Source organism: Emydura macquarii, unplaced genomic scaffold (assembly GCF_026122565.2).
Source record: "Emydura macquarii macquarii isolate MOO-44397 ecotype Brisbane River unplaced genomic scaffold, CSIRO-AGI_Emac_v2 contig_1254, whole genome shotgun sequence".
In the NCBI taxonomy this organism is placed as follows: Eukaryota; Metazoa; Chordata; order Testudines; family Chelidae; genus Emydura; species Emydura macquarii.
The window spans coordinates 2,105,700-2,114,529 of record NW_027131391.1 but is presented as its reverse complement, the minus strand read 5'-3'; positions in this window follow the sequence as shown (position 1 = coordinate 2,114,529).

Here is an 8,830-nt window from a genome sequence, read left to right as displayed (position 1 = left end):
CCAATGCCGGGCCAGCAGCACGGCCCCCGCCGGAAGCATATGTGGGGGAGGGGGCTGCACACTCACCCCCTCCCCCAAACAGCCAGGCTGCAGCTCGACCCCCCCCCCCCCTCCCTCCCGCCCTCAGAAGAGAGGAGGGGCGGGGGGGGGGCAGCAGCGGTCTCAACCTCCCTCCCCCCCAGCGCAAAGCGTCCAATGCAAAACCCTCCCCGGACTCGCAGTCGCTGCAGACAGAGGCGTAGAGCGGCCCCCACCCACCTACTCTCCACGCCTGGGGAAAGCTAGCTGATCCTAAGAGGCCAGGGGCTGCAGGGGAGAACAGCCCCCACATACACGCACTTAGATCGTCCCCTGCACCTCCTCCTCCGCCTGGGCAGGAAAGCTGGGCACTAGGATGGGGGGGGGGGGAGCGGGAGAGTAGTAGAGGAGTTCACTCCCATTTCAGGGCAGAATCCCTCCTGAGACCAACAATTGGGGAAGCGCTGCCCGAGAGTGGGGTGGGGAGGGAGCTGCTGGAGTCAGCCAATTACACAACCCCGCGTCCCTCCATTTTGGGGAAACCCGGACTGCCCCGGTTTAGCTTTGTGCTGCCCATGGGGATCGTGGAGCTGAGCAATCCCAAGATCTGTCCGTGCATGGCTGGGCTCCCTCCACTGTGAGGATGGGTTCCCCCAGGCCTTGAACTGCAAGTTAAGGGCTCCCAGTACTTCGATTTAATAATGGGCTTTTTCTGGACTGAGTCTTCCTTGTGCCCTCAGGGTCTCCCCATGATCAAATCCTATTTTAATGACTTCATAATTCAGTTCTGAGTGAAATTTGCCTTGGTTGGTCTTGGTGTGGGAAGCAATTGTGGTTTGTTTTTGCATGTTTCCCTCTATTTCCCTCACTCAGTTCACATTTTATTATAAGAAAGTATTTAAAAAGTCACAGGCTTCACGTGTACTCTTGTACATTTGTGAAATTAAATTAGATCTGGTATTAAAAATAAAGGTTCCCCGATGATCAATTGATAAATATGGTTTCTTTACTTAATCTTATTCTGGGGGAAATTTGGAACTTTGTGTGCACAAGAAAATCCCAAACTTTCAGGGTTTTTTCCCCCAAGAGCTCAAACCCGAGCACATGTATAAAATAGTGGTGGTGATGAAGCTGCAAGAGCATTCTTGGTATTGATGTGCAAATGAGCACAGCAAGCTTCCAACTTCCAAAATGCAGTATTGTAATAACACTTAAGGCCATATAGTGTCCTCAATCCCTGCACTGTATTTCTGTTGATGTCAATGGGAGCTGCTTGTCTAGGTTGAAGGCAGAGTATTACCAGTAGTAGTAGCTTTTTACCACTGGATCAAGGTTTGTGATACAGACTTGCAGTTAGAGATCTGACTCTTTGTATTGCAACTGTGACAAATCCATTTTAAATACTCACATATTGCATAGATACTACATGCAAGTAGTATTCTCCAGATCTGTTTGCCTGTCTCAGAAAGGAGTTTATTTAGTACAGTGAGGAAAAATATTTATATTTAAGTGTAAATCAGGCAGCAATTCACACAGAGTGCAAAGAGATGATCAGGAACTCTCTCTTTCCTGGTGAGTTTGTCAGTTCCCTGTCTTTACCCCTGTGGTTCGGTTGGTTTATTTTGTTTTTTGCTTTATACAGTTCCCTGTTCCCTGACATGGTTCTTCTCACTCTGCTTCCTGTTATGGTTCCCGCCTTGCTTTTTCTTTGTGTCTCCTCCTTAAGAGAGAAGAGACCTGGATTCCTACTGCCAGCAAACCACTTTCTTCAGAAGACCTTTCTTCAACTCCCATGGAACCTTCTGGTTCCAACATTTCATCTCTTCTGGCAAAGGGACATCACTCAGAACATATTTCCTGCTATTTGTGTGGAATGTTAAATATTCAACCCCAAGTTTTCTTGTTTCTGGAAAGTGAAGCCAGTCATCCCTTAAACAGTGCACTGGATTAGCATTCTGTATACTAATATTCTAAAGACCACCATCTGCAGCCTACTGCAGTCCCAAGAGCAGCACAGCAATTTAACTAGTCTCTATCACCTTTACATGACAGAGGTTACTCCTGCAGAGTTAAAGCTGGAGCTGAACCTATTTTATTTTCATCCTATCATTCTTAATACATTATCCTCCATACATTTATGGTCTCACCAGCTATTACAGCATGCTTAAAGCACCACTCATAAATACCTTCATGTAAAATAGAAAGCAGTTTATTCTTAATGTTAATATGGATTTAAAATACACACATTTTCTATCTCTATTTACCTGTGATCACTTAAATGGTACTCAAGTAAACTTTATCCCAAGATTGTTCTGTCCCAAACATACACAATCAAGAGCCATCAACCCTCCCTATCTTATAGTGCCTCCCCTCCCCTCCCCTGAAACTGCCATTTCCCAATTTTCTTGGAGCTTTCTGAAGTTAACATTTTATTCCCTTTATTAAAGGCATATCACCCACAAAGCTGCTTTCTTGCTGTTTAAACCAGACTAAGCCCAAAGGCCTAAGTTTCAGAGGGAGGATGGGCGGGGGCTATCTACAGTTGTTTGATACTTAAATCAGTTAACAAATGCTCTATAGGTTACTTGTTTTTTGTTAACTTTGCATTTAATGTAGGTTAGATAAATATGTTTTTAATAAAAAGGATCAGAGCCAGTCACAGTAAAATAGATACTTGACCCATTTACATTGCTTTTTATGTATTTTTAATATTTATAGGAGTTCATGTCAGACCACAATGTCTGGACATTACAGATTTATTGTATCACCATTGGCAGATTAAATATATTTTAGACTACCTCATTTTAAGCTGTGATATGTACTATTAGATTGCTGGGTAGCAAATTAGCTTTTGAATAAGGCATGTTTTGATAGAATTTAACTCACTTTCTTAAAATTTACCTTTAAGACAAGGTGTGCATGATTGGCCTGAGACTTGGAACACTGAGTCCTCTATTTTTGGAGTGGTGGCTGCAACCTATGTCCCCATGCCACATCGTGTAAATACCTTATTAGGAGCATTATCACCCCTGTAACTTGTTTACCCTCATCAGAGCTAGCAAATTACTGGCTTGGTGATAATGTACTAATTTATACAATGTATAAATAACTAGTTTTATATTTAAAGGGTTTACACCCACCTTCATTGCAGGGAGTTTAGCTCCTTTTCCAGGTTGATCACTCAATCCATTTTCTTTCTCTGTCACATTCTCTCTAAATCTCTCTATTGATTATGTTTTGTTTTGTTTTTTTTTAAATGTTCAATCACTTTTTGTCAGTGGAAAAAAATTTTCTTATCCACTTTATCCAGCTTCTCTCTGTTGCTCTCTTTTTACTCCTGTTTTGTCCCACACCATTTTTGATCATCTTTTCTCTTCAGAAACCTGGTCCACACTCAAGCTCTCTACCTGCTATTTGAAAGCAGCACACAGGAATTCTATTAGCTTTTTAATAATAAATATAGTCTTAGTACATGGATGTACTATACATAGTACATATCACAATGGCCCAGTTCCTGCTCACTTTACTCATGCAAGTGTACCCCCTTAAAGTCAATAGGACCCACTAATGTAAACAAGGTGAGTATAATTGGATCTTATTGGGTAACTAAGGGCTTAATCCACCCAAAGAGTTGAGCACTCTCAACTTTCATGGCTTTTGAGAATGCTCTGCACCTTGTGGGATTGGTTCAATTGTGGTAACTTTTAAACTAGTTAGTTGGACATGGTTCAATGTGGATTACAACATATCAGAATAATCCCTAGCAGACTACTAAGTAATATATAATAATGAGTAGTCCTATGACTTGTTTACTTCTTAATTCTGTTTCACAGAAATATATAGCATTTAGTATACTATAGTGACATTTTCAGTTTTAGTAACTAGTTACTTTCCTGGTTTTCAGTGGAGTTTAACTCAAATCAAATGTCACTGTTCTAATGGACAATGAATTCAGCATTCATTATTTCTTAGGCTGATTGTCACTTTATTTGTATTACCATAGTACCTAGGAGCCCTGGTCACAGACCAGAACCTCCTGTACTAGGAGCAGTACAAACAGAACTAAGAGTCCCTGGCCTTAAAAGTTCAGTTTTACAAGTTACTGAGAGTTCATTATTTTTTGACAGGGAGGCATCTGATGGGAATGCTGATCCAAAGAGCAAGGGTTCTCAAGTTCTGTGCATCACATCTTAATACTGATGGTGACTGGTGGTACACCAGCCCTCCTATTCACAAGCATGTGAACAGCTTTCTTCCCATTCAAGAGCGCATAACATTCCTGTGACAACTTTAGCAATTGCTGACATGGAAGAGTAACTGGGAGTGTATATAGATAGCAGCTTTCACTCCCTAAGTCTGATTTTATTCTCCTTATTACTCTCTGCAAGTTTGGTTCCTTCCTTCCCTACTTTCTAAGGTAAAGGGCAGGAATAATTATCTGCTTATGTCTTTTTTTAAACAAGTTTGAAAAGTTTGATACTTTTGTTAAAAAGAAAGTGTTTGGATGCATTTTCCCCAGAACTTAGTTTTACAAGATTCAAAATCCTGTATTCTTAATGGTGGGTGTTAATTTTACTTTTACTTTATTTTGTATCCAGAAATGAATGTGAATGTGTGACAGGTAGATTGCTGGGGACATGTATTTTAGTGATATATAGCCATGTTGGTGCTTATAGACTCTAGAGCATTGACTGCAAAACCTTTTTACTCTCAAATGCCAAAAAATCTGATCTGACATGACCTTGAGTGGCAGTCTTAGATACAAACACTTTCATTCTCCTATGTTCTGTCCCCCCTTTTTTCCTCACTTTGTCCCTCCTTGGTGTGTTTTCAAACAGTCTAGAGCTGAAAGGCTCTAATTTCCAGTTACCTGGGTGGAAGGTACCTGGTTTTACATCTGGTCACTCTGTTCAGTCCAAGAGTGACCAGATTTAAAAGCAGGAAGCCTGTAGCAGAGATGGGAACATAATCTAGGTGTCCTGACTCCCAGTCCAGTGTCTAACTGCTGAACATTCCAAGAACTGGGCAGCCAAGATGCCCCTAGATAGAAGACCTTCTCCATTTCATAAAATGTGTTAGATAGTGATTTAAGTAGACAAGGATGTTTAATGGCTGACATTTACAGATTAACTAGTCAATTATCTGTTCTCCTGCGCTAAGGAAAATGTATCAATAATTAACTGTGTGTAATTGGCATGAAGGCTTAAATTTAATAAGAGCCATGCTAGAGTGTATAACTACATTGACACACCTTCATTTCTTAGGGACTGAGCAGGCAGACAACTTTTGGCCTAGTGCCTCAGGACCTACCTAAACTGTTAGGTTCACTATAGAACCCTGTAACACTGCATTGTGAGCTTCCAGAGTGACACTCATGTTAAAGGAAGTATTCCCTCACCGTGACTAAACTACTTTTTCATTGTTTGCATATGCAGGCTGTTATATAAAACAGTGATATACCTGAAGATATTAGTTAACACAAAATGCTTCTTTAAAAATAAGTTTTGCATGACTATAAATAAGGCAGAGACTACAGACATTGACATGATTATTAATTTTATAATCATACAATCGTCATCACATTTTACACCAGTTACCCAAAATCCTAAGATCCTTACTTAGTTTACTCCAAAATTTCACTTGGCTTCTGTAAGAGTTTTACCTGAGTAAGGACCTGGGGATTTGGCTCATACAGAATAAGATTATTTAGAGTAGGCGATCTGGTAAAAACTTATGTGCATATAATACATAGCACTGCTATAGCATCTATCTGTGTTATCCCACTCATTGCTGTGGTAACTGAATATCTTACATCTGAGGATCTAAAGTGCCTTAAAGGCATTAATAAAATAATTCTCAATACTGCTGTGAGGCAAGTAAGCATTATCCCTGCTGTACAGCTCGTGAAACTGAGGCACAGAGGGGAAGTGATTTGCCCAAAAAATCACACAGTGAGTTAGAGGTAGAGCTGAGAATAGAAAACATCTTCTGACTCCCTGCTCTGATTTTGCCACAACACCCCCTTAATCTTTCCTGACCTTAATGGGCTGAGGAATGTGCCGTGAGGCTATGGATTGTGCTGTGGTTGTGTACCTGATCCTGTGGTTAGATCTTCCCTATTCTACCAGTCATGACGGAAACCACACCATATAATACTGCTCAACTCTTTGATAAGAGGGACATCCCTTATTTCAGATACAAATTTGCTCCCCTTCTACACCATCTTTTGTTGTTTTGCTTTCCTTATCATAAAGTTTGATTAGAGAAATTGAGATTTTACACAATGAGAGAGACAAGGTGGGTGAGGTAATATCTTTTATTGGACCAACTTCTGTGTATGGACGAGATATTAACCCTTAGGAGTTCAGTCTGTCCCACTTCGTATTTAGTTGTGCACTCTGGTTACCCTCTCTAGACCTGAAGAACTCTGTGAAGCTTGAAACCTTTCTCCACCAACCAAAGTTGGTCCAGTAAAATATACTACTTCCCCCACTTTGTGTGTCTCTCATATCCTGGGACCAACAGAGCTACAACACCACTCCAAATAACAGTTTTGGGCAATTTATTTACACTGTCTGATTTCTGCTCATCTTAAAGATACTTAATTTTTTGTCTCCCATTTTGGGTCTTCATCGCTGGTTGTGTCCCATCTTTAGGCACTTGGCCAGTTGAGAGGTTGATCATGTTACATAATTACCTCAGTAGGGGGGACATCACCCTGAACCCATTTACACTCATCAAAATTAACTGCCTTAGGGAATAAAATTTTCTCAGCTAAAAAAAGCTTTACTTTTCTATTGAAGAGAACAAAAAAAGGCAGGTAAAGCAGCAACTCACGTCCTCGATAGCCTCTCAGTGCAGGGAGATAATGAGGCTCAATCAGACTGAGGTGGATTTCTCATGGTCTTTCTGGCCCCCTCTCTCTCCTCATTTTCTCCCAGGTTCTATGGGTTTCTTCTTTCCCCACTTCATCCCATCCCTAATATTGTACTCCTGACACTATATCCAGCTTTCTGTTAACATTCCACCCTGCCTCTTCCCAGTCTCTCACTTTTTCAATGGCCCTCTTCTGCAGTCTCTGATAGTATCAGCTGAATTTTTGATTGTTCCAGTTGGCCAGTTCTACCAATCACTATCAAGGGCCTAATGCCAACTGTGCCTTCGGTTGTCCATTCCTAAACACTGTATCCAATCTCCAACTCTTTACTTCTCAAACAGTCACTTTCCCAGTTGTCCCATCTAACTGCCATTCTTATAACTGTCAATTTCCCCCAAGTGCCACATAGGTTTCCAGTACCTTTGGATTTATTTCATCATTCAAATACTTTTCCTGTTAGGTGGCATCACACTAAAGAGAGAAATATATTACTCCATGTGTAACTCATTATCAATCTGCTTTGAATAAGCCTTGCTGCACTGTAAAAGGTTATGTTATAAGCCATTGGTCCTTGCCTGAAACACCATACTGTTAGGAGATGTTGATCCTCTTTGGAAAGGCTTAGGAGGGTTCTGCCAACCCAGAGGTAGGTAGCTCTTTATTTCCCCTGGACATAAGAGATATGAGTGACTTTCTGAGAGCGAATCTAGCATTTGGATTAAGCAGTTTTGAGGTAGGAACTAAACCTGAGGAGCAAGCTTAAACAGAGCTCTTATTGTTAGCATTGTATCTTTAATGAAACAAAAACCTAGGAAGGGGTGAATTTTGACATATACAGCACGTGGACTTCAGTTTAGAACTAATTGAACAAGCACCTTGCCACACTCAAGCAATCAGAAATCATGAGTCAAGCCCCCCCCCCAAAGTAATGAAGAACTTAAAATATGATTGTAACAGTAACACATTTTCAGTATTTTGTTTGCCTTCTGGTTTGAGCCTTTCCCCCCAAGCTTTCTGCTACAGCCATGAGGGCCAGAAGGCCCTTGCCCCAGCAATCACAACTGCAGGAGCCAAGTTTTTGAGTAAAACACAAAATATCCCAAGAGTTGGCAACAACCTATTCATGTATGTTTCACTCCATTAATGGAACAGGGAATTCTTTGGTCCTGAGGGTTGGTTGTTATGTTAGTCTCAGTAATTATGTTTTCAGGATTTTTATTTTTTTTTTAAAAACAGGATAGGAAGTTTCATGTGATCTGAGGTGTGGAGACACACCCCAAGCTTTGGACTATGTTTTTGTGTAGCAATAAGTATATCAGAGCCCCACAGGCCTCTCCACAAGAGCCACAGAACACTTATTAGTCAAGAGGTGGGTGAGAATCCTTTTTAGGCAGTCACTTTAGGTTTATTTAAGAGCTAACATACCCTCTCTTTGTAAAGTCCTCAGTTCCTTGGGCTGTTTAAAAAACTAAATTTCCAATACACAATAAACCAAACAAAGTACCTATGTACCTATAGTTAAGAGCTTCCCCTTCAACTGATAGTAACTTTTCCTTCCACCAAGTAGCCACTATTTACCCAAACTGATCTGTTTTATATACATACCAGTAAATTAGCTGCAGTTACCCTGCCCTCTTACCTTGAACTCTAATGAGGATTCCTCGGGCTCCAAACTCCCTTCCTCCATGCAGAGTCTTCCTCACTTCTTCATTTGGAGAGCTGGGGCTGGTTATATGGCCAAGAAGTCCTCTTTCTAGGGCCCAGAGAGCCAGCACTGCTCATCACACTCCACTTTTTTGTTTACTGATAAGATTTACAGACCCAACATGTCACGTATATGGCAGAAGAGGTCTTCTTGTTGTAGTTTTAAAACCATTGCCTTCTTACGAAGAAAGATTTAGCTGTGTGTTTCAGTGAGACATTTAAAATCTCTCT